This window comes from Stegodyphus dumicola, chromosome 2 (genome assembly GCF_044657685.1).
Source record: "Stegodyphus dumicola isolate Sdum_Otavi_A_Nest chromosome 2, ASM4465768v1".
Lineage (NCBI taxonomy): Eukaryota > Metazoa > Arthropoda > Arachnida > Araneae > Eresidae > Stegodyphus > Stegodyphus dumicola.
In genome coordinates, this window is record NC_140769.1 from 265,114,716 (window position 1) to 265,134,037 (window position 19,322).

Here is a 19,322-nt window from a genome sequence, read left to right on the forward strand (position 1 = left end):
TTGTTAATACGGATATCAAAATTAAAAACAATACAGTTCCGATGGCTGACTCCTATTAGTATTTAGGAGTTATTGTAGATAGCAAGCTTACCTTTAAATACCATGTTACAGCCGTAGCGGAAAAAGCGAGTGCTGCGTTCTTTGCCCTTTACAGCTTGATTGGAAGGAAGTCTAACTTATCGATAAAAATCAAAAGATCACTGTATCTGTCCTTAATCAGACCGATTATGTTATACGCAGTGCCAGCATGGGCGACAGCCAACAAGACTGAGCGTGCTAAACTAGACATAATACAAAATAAAATACTTAGAGCGATTGTGAACTCACCGTGGTTTGTGAGGAACTCTCAAATTCAGGAGGATCTGAATATGAAGGCCATGCATGAACAAATTTTGATCACTTCACATAATTTCTTTGAAAGCCTTAGAACCTCTTCCTACGCTTCTATTAGAAGCCTGTGCGATTATGACCCTACTGTTGAATATGTGGTCAAAAGACCCCGCACCATACATCACAACCCGTCTTGGTAGTTGTATTTATGTAAATAGTTTTCAGCTTTTTTCTATGTTTTATAATTACGACTTTTGTTATTTTTGAATGCAACATTTGCCACCACGACCAGGAATGCCAGTCCCAAGCTCTGAAAGTTTTTTTTCGCCTCCGGGTGACAGATGTACCTAAAGTACATCTCTTTTATTTTACTACCGTGATTAGCCTTCGGCAACTCTGAACTTTTGGTAATAACTCTGTGTAGTTGAAACCAAGTGCGAGCGAAAGCAATTGGATTGGACTGAAGTATTAGTCATCTGAGTAAACGATTCCTTTAGCATACACTATCTTTCAAAATTTTATTCTTTTCTCTAGGGAAAACAAAACATTCCGATATTGTAAATAGGTCTTCTTGCCTAAGCCATTCGAGCAAGCAATCCGTTCACCATCTTTTAAAATGTTTATTAATAATGAAGTCTTAAGTCAAGCTTAGGTGTATTTTAAAAGTTTTCAACAAATCTACCAAGGCTTTTCATTTGCAATAACTGACAACATAAGAAATGGCAAAAAAAAGAATCATTATTTTGTATTAGGAAAGGGTTTTTTGAGTGAAAGAAATTCTCCCGGATAATGTTTTCCAGTTGCTTCTGATGCCGCTTAAACAATAGTCGGCAGTTTAAATAATTCTATAGTAGATTTAAAACAGATGTAACAAATGTATGGGGCGTATTACATGTTATTAACTGGCGACATCTACTGAAGAAAAATGTAAGTACAGACGTAGAAGTCGAAATGTAAAGCATGAGTACTTAATTCAAATAAAGAATATCGATTTCCGCTTTGCAGTAAAAGGCAACAAATATGAAAATTCCTACTTCTGATGTCAGTTGAAATACCTATGTAATTTCGTTCCCAGTAACTCGTTTTATTTTATAATCAATGCCTCTAGAATATTTCACTACGTTTCAGTTTACACTCAACAGATGGCAGCACGAGCAAATTACAAAAATACCTAGTTTTCTAAATGGCCAATAGATGACAGCACGAACACTATTGCTTACCGAATGTTCAAAGCCAAGTAGTGTTGGAAACTTCTTAATTTTTTTCCTTATTTTTTTTTTTTTTTTAATTGAAATATATAAATTCGACCGACTTTGACTCCAGCTCGAGTGCATCCCGGTGAGGTCAAATTCAGTGAAGAATTTGTCTGTTTTATTCAGTGGTTACTTCTGCGGCATTTTTAATGACTAGGATCATTGCGAAGTACTCAGAATGGTCAATTTCTGTTTTTATCCCTATTTAAGAAGCTTTGTTTCAATTATTAGTATAATCGCTGGGACTAATAATGAAGAATCTGTATCTATATGTATGTTTTTCCCTCTTACACTGACGGAAAGAGGCCGCCAAACATATGTAAATCCTCTACCCAAACATAAGATCAAATTAATTTTAAAGCTCAAATTTTGAAATTTTTTTAAAATACTTATTTCATATTTGCTGCCAATTTAATGACACTTACTTCGGTTAACAAATTCTACCATTTCAAAGCAAATTCGTCAAATTTAATCAGAAAACTCAGCGACTTAAACGATTTGTGGCGGCAAAAGCGTAAGGTACCTATGCTTCTAATTTAATCAGAAAACTCAGCTATTAAAAAAAAAAAAAAAAAAAAATGGTGTTCCCGAAATAATGCATATTTTACGCGTCAGTGCAAATATCTGTTCCCTCCCCGGTCTTTTACGCGTCAGTATTTTTCCATTAATAAGCTTAAAATATTCAGTATTTCTTCCAAGCTAAATCTGTCTGTAATGAATCAAAAAACTAAGAAATCAACGTAGTTCTTATTTATATAATTATTAATTACTAGATTTATCCACACAATAACACTAGCTGGAATCATTAAAATCATTATATTTTAGGCCACTTAAGTGTTGCCATACTGTATTTTATGTTTACTATAATATTCTTTACATTTAGAATTTAAGTTAATGAAGATACCGGGATTTGCTTCGGATATCTTCAACTGTAAAAATTTACGCGGCTTGGAGTTGTAAAACAAGTTCAGACATTTTGATTCCTTTTTTTTCTTCTCCAATACGTTTACTCACCAGAAGTGGTGGCCATTTATTACGGAGGTACCTAACATGTGGCTGTCGTTTACTCCGATGAGGTGACTGACAGTTTACATCCATGCCTACTCCAGGTTTCGAACCCGAGCCCTTTGGCATAGCAGTGGTCTCCTCTAACCACTATACCGTCTGGGCGGAAGATTTAATAACAGTGGAAAAAATCAAAATGTTTAATTTAATTATTCTTTGTTACAATTCGGAAAGCAATTCAAAATAGAATCGTGTCTTAATACTTTTATTTTGGAGAAAGGATAAGATATTAGTCTAATGTATTTAAAACTGTGAATTTTAAAAATTTATCATCATTTAAAATCAATTTAAAATCAATAGCTAAATTATAATGAATTTTTATGATTTTTATTATCATTCATTGTTGCTTTAGTTAATCATTTCCAGCGTTACCAGTGACAGTACCTTGGTTAGTATGATTGAGATAGGGTTAGATAAAAAATGGCAAAGACTAAGAATGTTCGAAAAGAAAAAAATCTGATGTGTACACCACATGACTGTACGGAATATTAAATTACACGCATTTTTTCTTGCATTTCATTCAAACGTATTGGATTGAATTAAATCTACTTCGCCGACAGCGCATAAACCACAGTAGAATAAATGTATTATTTAAAATTCATTCTATTTGTTTACCATAGCGACATTCTGGCGCTAGGTTCACTTAACAGCATTATATTTCATTCATATTATAACTCAGAATGCACAAAATTTACATTATTTAAAGAATTATCTAATCGTCCCACATGTTCTATTCAAATACTATAATAAAGCTAGAACGATGTATAAAAGAAATTAAGCAAACAAAACAAAAAAGAAACAGTTTTTCACAGACGATTGAGTATTTCTCATTCCAATAATTCAGTTCTCACTTCGCGACAAGGCAAAAATACATAAAAATTTAAAATATCTGTATTAAAAATTACGAAGTAAATTTTAAACACTTTATTTCCTCGAAAAAATTCCAGAAAGGATTAAGCATGATTTAATCCGCAATAATAAATGAAGGCGCTATCTTTGTTCTTGCGAAGCTAAGTTTCTCTACATTGGCAACAAATCCACTATCCTGCTGTTTCAAAATGTAAACAAGCAATGGCCGCCATCAAGAACATTATTAGGCTTAGCGGCACTTAAACAACTTTAAAATTGTTGATAATTCCAAAAGTAGTGCATAGAGATTTACTAAAGGCATAAAAACCTTAACCGGAAGATAAGAACATAATTCAATCATATTTAAAGCAAAAAATGTACAATTTACAATCATAGAGTAAAGAAATTGAGATCACTGAGCCGGGTAACAGAGTGGATATATATATAAATATATTGATATATGTTTGGTGCGGCCGATTGCAACCAAAATACGAGGTGCACATCTACATGTTATAGCAGTCCTATATACAAAATTTCAAAGTTCTGAGGCTACTCGTTTTTGAGTTATGCGAGATACATACGTACATACGTTCGTACAGACGCCACAAAAAATTCTCTTCAGAATTAATTTTAAAGCAGTTTTATAATTTTTTTGAAGGAAAAGAGTATTTTATTCTGTCTATACGTACAGATATCACGCAAAAACATCGTTAAATTACATTCTATAGCAGTCAAAATGGATTTTCATTTTTTCGTTGAAGTATGCTGCCTGAAACTTTTCGCGATTACAATACTTCCTTTTTACTTAGTACAACGAAGTAAAAATAGGATGTGGCGTAAACGCACTCATCTCATCAATGTTTAAGTTTAGAAATAGTTTTTCAAAAATGACAGTAATCAAAACAATCTGAGAGAGGATCACTGAACAGTCAAAAAATTTTACTTATTGAAGCTACAGATTAGTTAGAATGTTGGGTTGCTATTGGTGTGAAATCTGAAGTTAAATAATGCAGAATCTACTAGACAAGTTGAAGAGTTATTACCGTTACGTGTGAAATATTCTGACTAGGTCTTGAGGAAGTTTAAATAACCTTTTTATTTAGTTTGAATTTGAACATAAAAGGCACGACTCGTGCTACAAACAAACCACCACTGTTGGCGATGCAAATTAAGCAATAAAATAAGTTTAATTCAAGCACAGGTAACGTAGTATGAGATTACACATTCAACAAAATAATCTATAAGCTGGATCAGTGTTTTACCAGCTTGTAAGTTTTTAATCTCGTGTTTTACCAGTTCGTTATATTCCGGTTTTGGCATCTGAAAGAATGCCAAAGCCGGAATATCACTTTCAGGTGGACCTGGCGAGAAATTCTAACAGGGCGAAGAGAGTACCAAAAGATCCCTGTCACTAAGCTTCAAAACCCTCAGCTTAAATACTCTCAAAGCTAATTTGTATTCTGCTGAGGAATATAGATAGAAGAAATTATAGCAAACATTTAAAACATGCTAACTAGTTAATTAATACAAGATAGGTTGCAAGAGAATTGGGGTTTATTTGTCCGAGAGAATAAATCGTTTTTAAGCGCTTCTTGGCCACTCTTGAAATTCATGACACAGAATTTTGTGCTGCAGCGTCATTTCTCAAAAGTATGAAAGGGTCTTCGAACTTAATTTTGCTGCAGAAATCGCCGCGGAATATTATGTCTAATTTAAATTTATTCTATGATTAATCTTTTATACACTTCTGGAAAATTAACAGTAAAATTCTGAATATGTATATCTAAAAACTGCGGTAATAATTGTTTATAATAGTGTAACCAATCCTTTAATTTAGCATGATGTTACAATAGCATGGGGTTACAATAGCAGAATTATGCAGTTTAGCAACAGGAAGATCAAAACAGATTTATTCGTAATTATTTATTTAAACTGTTGGACTAAATGGTGACAGAAGGATACCCTCTGGTGAGTAGCCAGAGAAGGACTTAGCCAAGTGTCTAACTTGACAGGTTGTATCAGACTCTTGGTCTGTAATTTTCTTAAAGTTAAATGTAATGTTCGTGTGTAACTTAAACCTTTTAATAAATACTTGTTACACTATACAGGACTCTTCTATGATCCTATCTAAAACGGCGCCCTCACAAAGTGGGGTCCCACGTTGGGCGCCAACTATAACCAAAGCTACCATAAACAAAAGGCCTTCACTTGGCCTTTTTAAATAGTTTTAATTAACAAAACACAATTAAGATAAAACATTACAATTAAGGACGTTATAATTCCACTTTTAAGTTACAAAGTAAATCTCGGGGAACAACATCTCGGGGAAACAGCATGCTTAGTTCATGACTCCCATACATCGACTTGAAAGCTAGAGTCTTTTTTTTGGCCGGTGTTTCTTCCGGCAGCCGCTAGGTGGCGCTCATTGAGCCGTGGGGTTACAATAGCAGAATTATGCAGTTTAGCAACAGGAAGATCAAAACAGATTTATTCGTAATTATGAATTCTTATTAATCAGCTTCCGTACCTTATTTTTACATAATTATGAATCGCGATATTTTTAGAATTACGGTAAATGCATTAAAATTAAGCAAAAATAACAAGAACGGATTTCAACGCAGTAATATTTTCTTGAAGACGCAAATGCAGAGGGTGTCTCAAAAATATAGCTACAAACTTTTAGGGTTGGTAGGTAGGACACTTCATAAGGATTGAAAATTCCATAGCAGACCATGATCGGAAATGCCATTGTATGCCGCTAAGTGGTGCTCTGTACGAGAGTGCTGGGGGGGGGTGGGAAAGTCAGGATTTCCTCATTCGAGCGATAGCCAACCCTCACGTTTCCCTCCAGTTCCCTCTTCGCTCATTCCAGGGAAAGAGCAGGTAACGGTATAAGAACGGTGAACTTGCAGTACCTAGAATCCATTATCGGGGCCATTTTATATCTGTACTTCGTCTCTGACTTCCCGAAACTACTTTCCAGTCACTGTTCTCTATTGGCATGCTATGCTGATGACACGGCATTAGCCGTTAAATTGGCAAATGGCAATCATGCCGTACGCAAGCTTCAGGATAACAACCCTGCCATCGAAGAATGGTGTAGACGTTGGAAAGTAGTCATTAACGCCCAAAAGTCCCATCTACTAATAATTAGAAAATACAGTAGGGACCAAGAACCTGCTTCTGTTCAACGAACTTGTTGCGATTGTGAAAAAAGCCAAAATATTTGGGATTCTACATTAACGACCGCCTCACCTGGACCGACCATGTTAATTTTGTCAGACACAAAGCTCTATATGTCATGCACTTCCTGATTCCCATAGTAGGAAGATGTGTTAAACTCCACCTAACCAAGAAAATATTAATCTATCTCTCAGCAACCAAGTCCATTCTCACTTATACATATCCGGCATGGGCGGTTGCTACAAAAAATGACATTTATAAACGTCAAACCGTACAATCAAAAGTTCTTGAGAGTCATGACCAACGCCCGCTATTATGTAAGAAACAAGCTTATGGACAGTGACTTAAAAGTTGAGCCCCTGGAAAGCAAATTAATGTTTCTTTAAAAATTCCAAGGAATGAACGACAGTGAAGTATTTTGGCACCGTCCACTATGAAATTCTGGAAGATGATCGATACTCGCGTCCATTTGCCGCTTTCATGATGGATGATAAGTTTCCCACTTTACTTTACTGCACTGAGCAGCCTAAAGACCCTGACACCCAATCAGGACTTGACTGCCTTTAATTCAAGACTAACTTCCCTCTATTATCATCTGGTGGATTGTAAAATATTCCTGGGTGCTGACTTTCAATTTCATAATATTGCATATATTTTTTTGAGTGTTCTGAATATCAAATGCCTACTTTTGGATGAATTTGAATGTGTAATTCTCAGATACACCAAAGTTAGAAGTGATAATTTTATTATAAGAACTGATTCAACTCATGTGACCGCTCGTTCCCATCTGATTGGACACTTTAACTTGCGTTGCATTTTTACTTGACTATCCCTTTTATTCCAAATGCTATTTTTGTCGAACTTGTATACATTATTCTGAGCATTTTGATATACAACATGCATATTTTGAACCATTTCGAAAGTACAAATAAATCCCTGAAAGCATATTTTCAAGTGCGAATACTGGTGAAAGAATCGTCCTATCCGCGTAACCTCTCTTTCTCATCTGAATGGACGATACAGCTAAAGTTACTACTTCAAATTAATTCTTTGGTAATATTCTACTGCAGTTTAGAAATATTGTGCGTATTTTTCTGAACATTTTGCTATAAAAATGTATGCATGGAATTAAATAAGTAATCGCCTGGAAAGTACATTTTCTCAAATGTGAAGACTGAAGCAAGCACTGTTTCATTGACGTGACTTCTCAATATCACATCTGATTGGACACTTCAACAGAAGCTAGAACTTCATGGTTTGCACTTCAAATTTCTTGCTCTGCTTTTGCGCTAATTGTATCAAGATGCTGGCTGCTGCTTCTATGACAAAAATCATCTCTCTTTACCTCCGTTCATGTCTCTGCCTTCAGCCTATATCAGTCATCTGCCTTTACTGTCATGCATCCTTTCGGACACCACCTCAGCAAGCTTGAACGAGTTGTGCAAATATACACAATAATCATGGCATATAGTGGAACCTGTACCTAAACTGTTTTATGCCACTGAAGTGACAATGGACTTTCAGTAACTCAGATGCAACTGCACATATTATATATAGTGTTTACGTACTTTCCTATTTTAATTTATCGCATCTGTACTGTATGGACTTTACCAATCCCGCTTCATGCTGGTTTCGAAAGATAAATATCGATGTAGCTAATCACATGACCTACCAGACACAATAGCTAAGCTCCTTCAGCAAAGCTTAAGGACTGGCTCTCAAAGTCTCAAAGACCACTCTCAACTTCATCCACAAGACTGCACTGGGATCCACAAGAAGCCAATGAATAAGCTCTCTGCGCTCGAAGTCCCTATTGGCGCACCTATCAAGTGACTTAATACCTTGCACACTCCAGACATAGCCTTCTCGTACACCTTCATTCAAGAATGACTGCTAGCAGTACCACCTTGCAGTAAGTATTCTGCTAGTAACGAAAGGTTATCCCCTTCCTTGTCCCCCTCCTTGCCTACGCCTTCAAGGATCTTTACCTTGTTAGGGTTCTAGCAAAGTCATGCACCGGAAAAAAGCAGTATTTCAGTTGAATTGTTGATATCGTGTTTCGCACGGTAAAGCAGAGGTAGTTGAATATTGGTGTTGGTATACGTACGTGCACTTAGTGTATGGAATAGCTGAGGGACGGGCCACTGAACGAATTTATGGAGAACGCTTCCTAGATATACAACTGCATCATAGTGTATCTGCCTGTGTGCATCGAAATTTGTGGTAGTAAGGGTCATTAAGAGTAAAAAGAACAGGAGGGCCACGGTCAATGCTTTTGTTTGTTGTGGAAGAAAGTGTGTTGGATACTGTGGAGACTAACCCCAATACCAGCATAAACGCTCCGTTGGTCTGCCTTACAAGTGCTTATTGTAGTGTTTTGAACGCCGAGTCCTTACACGCTTTTCATCTTCATATGGTTCAGTTACTGCTCCTCGATTATAACCCGGCACGTGTGCGTTTCGCACAGTGGTATTTGCAGCAAAGTGCCCGAGATCTGAATTTCCCAGCTTATGTGTTGTTATGTTACTGATGAGGCTACATTCAACAGAGATGATGCATTCAATCAGCACGGTGCGTATTTTTGGGCTCAAGAGAACCACCATGAGGTGACGTCGCTTCCCAGTAAATGTTTGGGCAGGTTTGGTTGGCGACTGCTTGGTTGCGCGATACCTTTTACTATCCCACATGACCGCCGTCAATTATCGCACCTTTATGGAGACGTTCTTCCTGATTGACTTGACAATGTTCCAGCAAATATGAGGCGAGACAATTGGTTCCAGCATGATAGGGCGCCTGCTCATTTTGGACTGGTTGTTCGAAGGCATTTCAACTGAACATTCCCGTACCGATGGACTGGGCTAGGTGAACCGGTTCCCTGGCTCCTACGCTCACCTGATTACAGAGCCTTTATTTCTTTCTGTAAAGAGCCCTCAAAGGTATCGTGTATCATGATCCTACAGAGTCTGAAATGGATCTCGTGGCAAGACTCGTCTGCATTGCTGCTATAATCAAATTAATTCCTGATGTGTTCGACCATGTCCGGCAGTCGGTGTTCGGGTCGGTATCAGGCATGTTTAGCGTCTGATAGTGCAAACATTAGACCTGTATTCATATGTACACAATTTCTTCTCATGATGTCCAATAAATACTTCAAATAAATCATTCTTTTGGGGCTTCACTGACCCCTGACGTTTCCACGTTTCCGGTCAGGGGTTGCTATGCAATTGTCAATTTAAGACATTTAAAGATGCTCAGCTTTTACTGTGGTACTAAAACATTCTCAACTTGTACCAAGTGCAAGAAACATGAAGCCACTGCATAACATCTACTTAGTTATGTTCCTATGGTGCGTGTAGACATTCTGAAGAGACGTAATTTGGGGCTGAAAGTCAAGAAGGTGAATGAACTATGGATGTGATTTGATTCAGACCAGAGGGATTATCTTCGTCTTCTTATCTTTTTGATAACTGACTGTTTCCAAGAACACTAAGGTCGTTTAATAATTTATCCTTTTCAATAACCCTTATGTCTTTTCGCTTCGAATTTTCGACATGTTATAAGTTAACCACATAACAAATTTTAAAAGTGCTTTTTCCAGTGATTTATTCAAATTTAATGACTTACGTTTCTAAGCAGTAGAAAGATAATCTTTTGCCTGTTTAGTCAATCTGCCATTTCGTGATTACTGACAATGCTTAATTGTATGTACTAGTTACCGGTTGCATGTTGACCAATACTTTCCTTGTAATTTTTTCAGCCTATAATTTCTACTTCCTTTCCCGTTAAAGGTACTTAATGTATGGTAATGCTAAGAAGCATTTCATAAACTCTTTTTGATAACTGTTTGTGAACATAATGTGCCTGTTCCAAAGGGGAGATTTTGAATGTAGAAACATTAATAGATTCGACACAGAAATTGTGCTTCAACCTCCAGCCAGCTGTTATTCGAAACGAAACTCTGCATTTATTTGCATTGTCAAAGTAGAATTGTTTTTGTTAACTTTAAAGAAGTTCAGAGAAGTCAAAGAACTTTAAGCACAGTTTCTTACAGGGACCTGGGGTAAAAGATTTTCGGTAAACCAAATTTTATTGAAGCACTACATAGCAAATGAGTTTACCCTAAAATGAGTTATAAAAAAGTATATAATGATTTTAATGCGTCCAGCTAGTGTGATTTAACAAAAATGTTTAATATTTCGTGCTTTAAATGCATTATTATTTAAACAAATTACATTGAAAAATAAAAATTATACTTTTAAGAACTGAGTTTATTGCTTTTTAATCTCTTGGTTTACTACTCAGTAACAGAAAGGTTAAATATGAAAGTTAAATGTGTCATATGTTACTGAACGGCAACAGGCTGTTGCGTTTAGATATTAAATATTATATTTGAGGCAGTGGCAACATTTCTTTCAAACAGCCGGATTTATGGATTAAAATTGAAAGATAAGTATCTTACATTTTGACGAATGGCAACCTGTTTCAGTTGAAAATGTTTTATTTCGAACAGTGTTGCCATTTATGACTTACAAATCGCGCAGTTTGTTAAACAAAAATCTGTTAAACGTTTACAAAATATGAGATTAAGTTAAAAGCAATTCCGAAATTAAAAATTCGATCTCCGAAATGTCCATGTTTGGGTAAAGGAATAAGTGTATTAAAGTTTTGGTGGCTGTAGGTGCCGTCGTTTTGCCACAATACGAAAGAGATTAATATACAAATAAACATTCTTCATCATTTAATTTTCTTTAAATAACACATGGCTATAATAAAAATATTTAAAATGAATGAAAAAATTACAATGAAACCTGCACTCAGGAACTGAATTCATTCCTAATGGTCGGCTCACCATTCCCATGTGCATAGGAGCCAGATTCCCTTAAAGAGTCCTCCACGAAGGCATCCCTTCCCTTTACACGTTGAGCGCGGCAGTGAACGTTTCGTGTGGCCGGCACTGGAATTTTCGTTTGGCTGGCGTCGGTCCGCGAGACCGACAGTATTAAAGTTAAAAAATAAATATAGTCTCAATGAAATGTGATCAAATTTAGTTTTAATGAAATGTATTGAAACATTCTAAACAAACATACGGCTTAGCTCGCTGCCGGCTGAACGGAAATGACAGCAAATTCGGCGCCGCACCCCCTCGAAGGTTAAGCAGATAACTTTCGAGGCTTTTCCAAACAAAACCTCAAAGTCGTTCGTCAATCGAAAGGTTCGCAAACCGGGAGGGGGGGGGTAGTTTTAAAAGAGATAATAGAGGGAATGTATAAAAATTTTATAACATTCCTTCCGGTAGGTTTAAAGGTATGCTGTTTTAACCTAATTTGTAATTTTTTCTTGAATTTTTGGTGCCATGAGTGTGGTGGAAAGATGTTCAATAATAGAGCTAAAAAGGCTAAAAAATTCTGTAAACAGGAGTGAGTCCAAGAACAGACTGGTAACTTGCGATGCTCAGCAACGCTGAAATCAGAATCATTTCGGAATTTCTTTCGCTTTTTATATATTTATTTATTTTTTAATTGAAATTTATTTTTATGCATATATTGACGTCAGTTAAAAATACATTTAATATATCCGTCTGGTAAATACCGAATGCAAAGCTGGAATTAATAAAAGGAGTATTTTTAACGTCTTGTACTACGCAACTTGCAGCAACCGCGTCCGTTAATTTTGCTATTTATTAACGTAAAATAATTAAGATCGGTTAATTAGCTTAGTTAAGGACAATTGAGAGCTTAGTTAAGGAATGACGCTTATATGATTCACGTCAACGACAGCTCATTCAAATCCTCGTCACAGGTGCACACACAATCAATACGAGCCCGAGATCAACGGAACGAGACGCGTTGCCAGATACGGGACCATCATTCTCGGAAATTTGGCGGCTTCACCATGGCAACCCGGCGGACGCGAGGCGCGGGTGTTAACCGCAACCGCCACACACAACTCGTCCAGCGACGACACCGCCCGCATCCCCTAGCTCCTTCTACTCTGTGTGAGTTTCTGTCTCTGCTGCGCCCCAGCACTTTCCGGCGGCGGTCGGGTTTCTGGAACCTTTTGCCACCGCATGAACTGCACGCATGTTGTGAGTCACGTGACCAAAACATGAACGGTAAGATTCTATTTTAGCATTTTTTAAGACTTTTCAATGAATGTGCGTCGAGGTAATTTACTTTCAAACTTGTTATTAAATACATATGTTACCGTGAAAGACCGAAATTGGAGAATGTCGACTTTCACCGGAGAATATCAACATTCACCAAATACGTCGGTTGAAAGACCGAATATTTCACTACATTCTTGCATATTCGGACCCTCACCGGTGTATGTCGACAATCACAGATATGCTCTGGTAAAAGTCGTAAAGGGAGATCATAAAGTGCCATAATAGTTTAAGTTGTTGCAATAAACAAGATTTGAATCACATAATTTAGTAAGTTTTTTTTATGACTGTTATTTTATTTTCTCATTTAGAACGTACTGTAAGTAAGTTTTTAACTTCTATTATTTTCCCTTCTCATTTTGAATATATTGTGTGTTTTAGGTTCTCATGTTCTTGAGTTCTTATTTCAAGTCTCGAGTGCGTTTATTCGCAACTGAATTACGGAGAAGAAAATATAATATTGTTAAATGTTCAACATTCACCATTAGTACATGGTGAATGTCGACATTGACCGGTGTAAGTCAGAAATAAGAGTATTTGGAAAATATTTCGGACATACACCAAGAGACTATGTGAATGTTGACATTCACCGGTGAAAGTCGACATTCTCCAGATTTCGGTGTTTCACCGTAACATATATATATAATCAAAAGATGAACATATATATATATATCTTTATATATATTCATCTTTTGATATATCACTCAGTATATCTCGATGTATATTTAATTGAATAAGAAAATGTAAAGCGAACTGGTAATTAGACAAAAGACCTATCTGGTCTCAAAAACTTTTGCGCATAATGCTGCAAAAAGATTTGAAAGAATAGTAGTAGGTAGGAACATTGCAGCAACCTTGCTCAAAAGTTACCAGGAGTTGTAGCTCCACGAAATGTTGTAACATAGTACTACATAAACAATAAGAAATTTGCCTGGTAAAACTAGAAAAACGGTATAAGCGCGATAAAACTGCTAAATTTTAGTGCTGGAAGACTTGCTATTGCTCAAAAAAAAATTTAATTAATCTGACCGTTGTGTAATGTGAAAAGTTAACTCACATGAAAAAAAGATGGACGGAAAAAATAAATATATATATTAGAAAGTTACAAAAAACATGGATTATAAATGTCAATATATAAAAAGCCTATACATAAAAAATTTAAAATTGCCAATATATAATATGCCAATACATAAAAATTAAAATCAAAATTAATAAAGACACAAAAAGCATCAAAAAAATTAAAATCAAAATTAAAAAATATAGCGGAAAAATGGTATATTAGCCCACTCGCACTCTCAGTTGGCTTTTCAAGGGAAAAAAACTGTTCTACGAAATAGGCTAAATACCATTACGCGTTTCGCCGAAACAGACCATTGAAGCTCTTGTTTAATGCGAAGAAAACTTTTTACAAGAGTATATTAGTATTTCCGAAAAAATTCTTTTGGAACAAATCCTTTTTAGTAGCTCCACTGCTCTGTCTCTTTTTCCCGACGCGTCTGCTGAAAAACACATTAAGGTGTCAAAGGCTATTATGATTCCGAGCGATGTAAAATAAAAATCAAAATCAAAGTAGAAAAAATATGTGTATTTACATGTATCTATGTATATTTACATGCAGTTTTAACAAAGCTAAATTTCATTGTAATATGCGTCGAGGTAATTTATTTTGAAACCACTTATACATGCTGGAAAAAATTCGTAAATTGTAGTTTTTTCCAGACCTTAATTTCAGTGAAATATGCGTCCAACTAATTTACTGTAAAAAATCTTAAAATTGTCGTCAAAAATTCGCAAACTACAGCTTTTCGTAGCTTAGTTTTAATGCAATGCACATGAATACAATCAATTTTGAAATTCCCTATACATAGTATATATGCCGCAAAACATTCACCCGTTGTTGTTTTACACACAGCTTAATTTCAAGGAAACATAAAATCCATGCATTTACTTTATAATTTCTATATTATTTTGCAATAAATATATATATTATTTATTGCAAAAAATTAGTAAACTACAGCATTGCCCTTAGCTTAATTTCAATACAATGTCTGTCGAGATAATTCGTAAATAATAGGTAAAAAATTCGTAAATAATAGGAAACGAACTTGGATAACGCTCCAGAAAATCTACAAATAAAGCTAATTAATTTACACTGTGAGATAAATATTACCTAAAGATTTGAAGATACAAATTCCCTGAACTTTGCTTTTTTTCATTATCTGTCGAAAGATAAATACCGTCAGTTACGAATTTTTGCAATAAGAATAATCGTCTTTCCTATTTGCTTGTGAACACATTTTTTTCCGTAAACGTAAATTAATTAGTGTAAGAAACCATATTAATCGATAAAGCATCTTCATTTCATAGTGAATATAGTTTCTAGTCATTTTTCACTATTACAAACTTCATCAAATCGAAAATCGTGAGCTGTTGTAGCTGAAAGCTGTGGTAAGAGATAAAAATGTATTTACTTAACTGTAATATTAAATAATTAAACTTACTTTGTAATATTAAACTTACTCTAAGATTTGAAGACACAAATCTAATTAATTTTTACGAATATTTTACGATTTTATTATGAATTTTAAATAAGAATAATCGCTTTGCTTTGTAATAACGTATTGTAATGTAACGTACAATAATTTGTTTTCGATTAACGTAATGTATTGGGAATAACGTATGTAATGTAATTGGAATACATTTCTATGGGGAGAGATTTACTCTCAGTTGAAAATTAATAAGTGTAAGAAAAAACCGGATTGACGGATGAGAATTTATCATTCGTGATCAAGATAATTTGTAGTAATTTTCCTCTAGGGTTATAAATATTATCAAACTTGAAACTCCATGAGGTGTTGTAGCTTCAAGTTGCTATAAAAATAAAGAAGTTATATTTATTTACTTAAAAATTTACGCATTTCTCTTTATGCGTCAGAGAAACAGTTAGTAAATAGAAGAATGAAAATAGGTTGTTATTATTTATTCTCAGTATTTGTTTCACTCTTTAAAATAACTTTGTTATTTTTTTACTATTAATTAAAGTAAATTATTTACTAGTTAGTTCAACATATTACAATTATTTTAAACAACTTTCAGTCTGAAGAATTTAATATTTAGCTCTCATTACGCTTGTATTACAAAGTTTAATCAAAAGAAGTTTCTTATATATACCAAACGTTAGACCTTTGCAATATTTAGAACAGGAAATAAATACAAATTGGAATTTTTTTCCTTTCCATCAGTATTGTTGCGTTATTTTCTCTCTTTTAGTACTTTCGTTACGGGGTTCGTGCGTATTTGGAGTGAATAACGGCGACACTACTATCGAAACACACCTCATTTAGCCAATATTAATCAGGACAGCTCCAAAGTCACGTTTACAGTCGTAGAAGAACTACTATAAACACGCTGACACAATCAGCGACACAGCCTCCACGATATCTGGCTATAACGTTAGAGACAGCTTCACTGCAAACTACCAGAGTACAGCTCCCGACTCTGCTCGGTTCTCGGAACTCCACGTACTCTCGAGACTCTCCACGCTACAACTCGCGATGCACTCGGCGATACACAGCTCCCGACTCCTCGGTTCAGTCGTTTCCGGAGCTCAACACACTCCCTCGACGATGCACTTACCGCGATACACTAAGAGACTCTTTCGGTGCACTCGACGACCCACTCGGCACTCGCTGACCGACTGTCAACTCGATCGACACCGGCAAATGTTGACATTTATCATATACTGATGGCAGATGTTGAATAAAAATATTTTTTTACATTTTTAAATCAAAGTTTATAATTAAAACATATGGTATGTGCCAAAATAGAAGAAAGCTTACGTAGCAGCACACGTAAATCAACTGTTGAATTTAAAACGATCAGTACAATCTAAACGAGGAAAGAAAATACTAAGACCAATAATAAGCTTTCTTAATTATGTGACTGACGTTATACAATCTCATTCATTGCAAGAACTTAAACTGCTACGTCACTTTGAATTGCACAAGAGTCCCTTGCTTTCACAATTGCATTTAATCGAGGAAAATTTCTTTCTTGTTAGCTTCGACTTCTCATTTCAGTCTCTTCTAGAACATGTCTATGTTTGTCGACATACACAGGTGATGGTCCGAATGTATAAGAATATAACTAAACATTCGGTCTTTCATCGACGTATTTGATACATTCATCAGAGAATGTCGACATTCTCCCATTTTTGGTCTTTCATGATAACAACTACAAATGCTAACAAATGCTTAATAGCACCTTCCCTCCTAATTCCATTTATGGATAAAATATGGATCCAACCAACGGTTTTCCTGTTTCCGTTGCCCTGTAATTGCTGCCAACTGAAAAGCTACGAGTAATAAATGAAGAGACCAATTATAAATGCACGAACTCTTCTGACGAACCATTAATAGGCCCATTGGCGGGAATATAATTGTGATATTCTTTATTAGGAAGGGAAAATGCCAAGCCTTCGTATATATCCAAACGTACAAGGGGGCGGTATCCCCTCTCTAAATGGCAGACACTTCAAAACTAGGGCGGCCAAGATTGCATTTGGAGAAGGACGTTTATTCTTGCATAAATAATGGCGGTAAATTAGCTTGCGCCAAACGAACTAAATTTACAGGACTTGCCGTGTCGCATGCGCATCGGAGCGATCCAAGCGTGGAATAAAGCACGTGACATTTAGGCGGGAAAGGAGATTAATTTTTAAGCGAGAGTATTAATCCTGATGCATTCCTTCCAAAGAAAAAGAAGGCGAGGTATAATTTATTGGCCGTCTGTTGCCAACTTCTATATAACTTGGAATTAACAGTACGTATTTCTGCAACGAGTCCAAATTTTCTAGAACATTTGTACTAATTTTATACTTTATTAATTATTTACTATCCAAGCAGAAGAGGTAATGGCGATAACTGCGGTACATTTTGTTTGAGCAAACGAAAATTAATGGCTGAATATTTGAAAATGACGAGCTTTTAAAGAAATGTAATTTACATCGGAGATATATTGTAGGCTTTTTCTGTTGTAAAACAACACGTGCCAAACAATTTTCTCTAGAAAGATACACGTATCCACAAGAGTCTTTACCCGGCCTTTATTATTGCAACTGTTCCACGAAGACGCATGCTACCGAGATTGTTTGAAATGACACAAAGATTCCCGTTTTTGTATCTTTAAATTTAAGAAAATCAATTTTGTAAATGCAGTAAACTCTTTCTTAACCGGTTTCGGTTTCACTTGATCTCCGCTTTAACCGGCGGTAGTTAATTTAAGTACAAAAATTAAAAAATAAGCAAAAACATTACAAAAATTAAAAATTCCTTAATTATGTACAGGGTGATCTTTTTTAAAGTGACAGTGTCTGGAGAGCCCTGTAGCAAGATCTATTAGCCGAAATGGCACCAAACTTGGTATTTAGACTAATCAAGACACGGGAAAAAGGATACAATGAAAAAAAAAAAAATCAGTTCCAAAAATCGCCGCTAGGGCATTTTGTGGCGCTGCTGTAGCTTACAATAAGAAGAATTAGCATAAAACACGGGTATCAAAGAAAAATGCAAATGTTGTGCGATGACAGCGCCAGTAATAGGGGCTATAAAAGCAAGTAGTAGAGAGCTCCGACAAATAATCTCAGCTGAAGTAAACGAGCTCCGGTTGACATACCTCTCACGTTACCGGAACGTGCGTTACCGGTGAAGCTGTATTACATGAATCAATGTCATGCATCCGCAGCTCTTCGGGAATTTCGAACCAGAAAAAAATTACGAAAGGGGCCTTTATCGCTGAATGGTCTTAAGAAAATGGTTAAGAAGTTCGAGGAAACGGGGATCACTGACCATTCGCGCTGGGAGAGGACATACCAGAAGATGTAATAACTGATGTGGCAACTGCAATTGTCAAAGGATCGCAGGGAACCATTGCTGTACTAGCAGCGCCCGGGGTGTAGCTTGACAATTGGACATGAATTATTCCACGGTATGGAGAGTTTTGAGGCGCGTTATTGTTTTACCCCTACAAAATCAGCCGCTTGCACGAACTGAAACCAGATGAATATGATAAGCGAGAGACATTCGTTCTATCATTTTTTGCCAGGGTAGAAATTGATGATGCTTTCCCATGGCACATTCTGTGGGGAGATGAGTGCCATTTTTATCTCAATGGGTCCGAAAACACACAAAATAGCCGAATTTGGGCATCTGAGTAGCCCCACAGCGTGCACGAAATCCTTTCAAATTCCCTAAAAGTCACTGTTTGCTGTGGTTTCACAGCCGAATTCGTAATTGGGCCATTCATTTTTGAGACCATCACTCAAAGTGTCACTTTTTTAAATTGCACAGGACCTCAAATGTGCACCATAAATGCAGAAAGGTACCACGAAATGCTGCAAACGTTTGTCCAAAAGTCACTGTTTGGTGTGGTTTCACAGCCGAATTCGTAATTGGGCCATTCATTTTTGAGACCATCACTCA

At 35.9% G+C, this 19,322-nt stretch overlaps 1 protein-coding gene and 1 long non-coding RNA gene across 14 annotated transcripts in view; one reads left to right on the plus strand and one right to left on the minus strand.

The window, feature by feature from the left end:
- The window catches only part of LOC118181616 (uncharacterized), a 976,960-nt gene that overhangs the window by 379,638 nt on the left and 578,000 nt on the right, over window positions 1–19,322 (minus strand). The gene's annotated exons all lie outside the window — the stretch shown is intronic.
- LOC118194438 (uncharacterized) overlaps window positions 12,642–19,322 on the plus strand; it is a 124,047-nt gene continuing 117,366 nt past the window's right edge. For all 4 annotated transcript variants that reach the window (XR_015039857.1, XR_015039856.1, XM_085812120.1 and 1 more), the window contains exon 1: window positions 12,642–12,792. The gene's annotated coding sequence lies outside the window, so the exon portion shown is untranslated. The remainder of the gene's footprint in view (window positions 12,793–19,322) is intronic.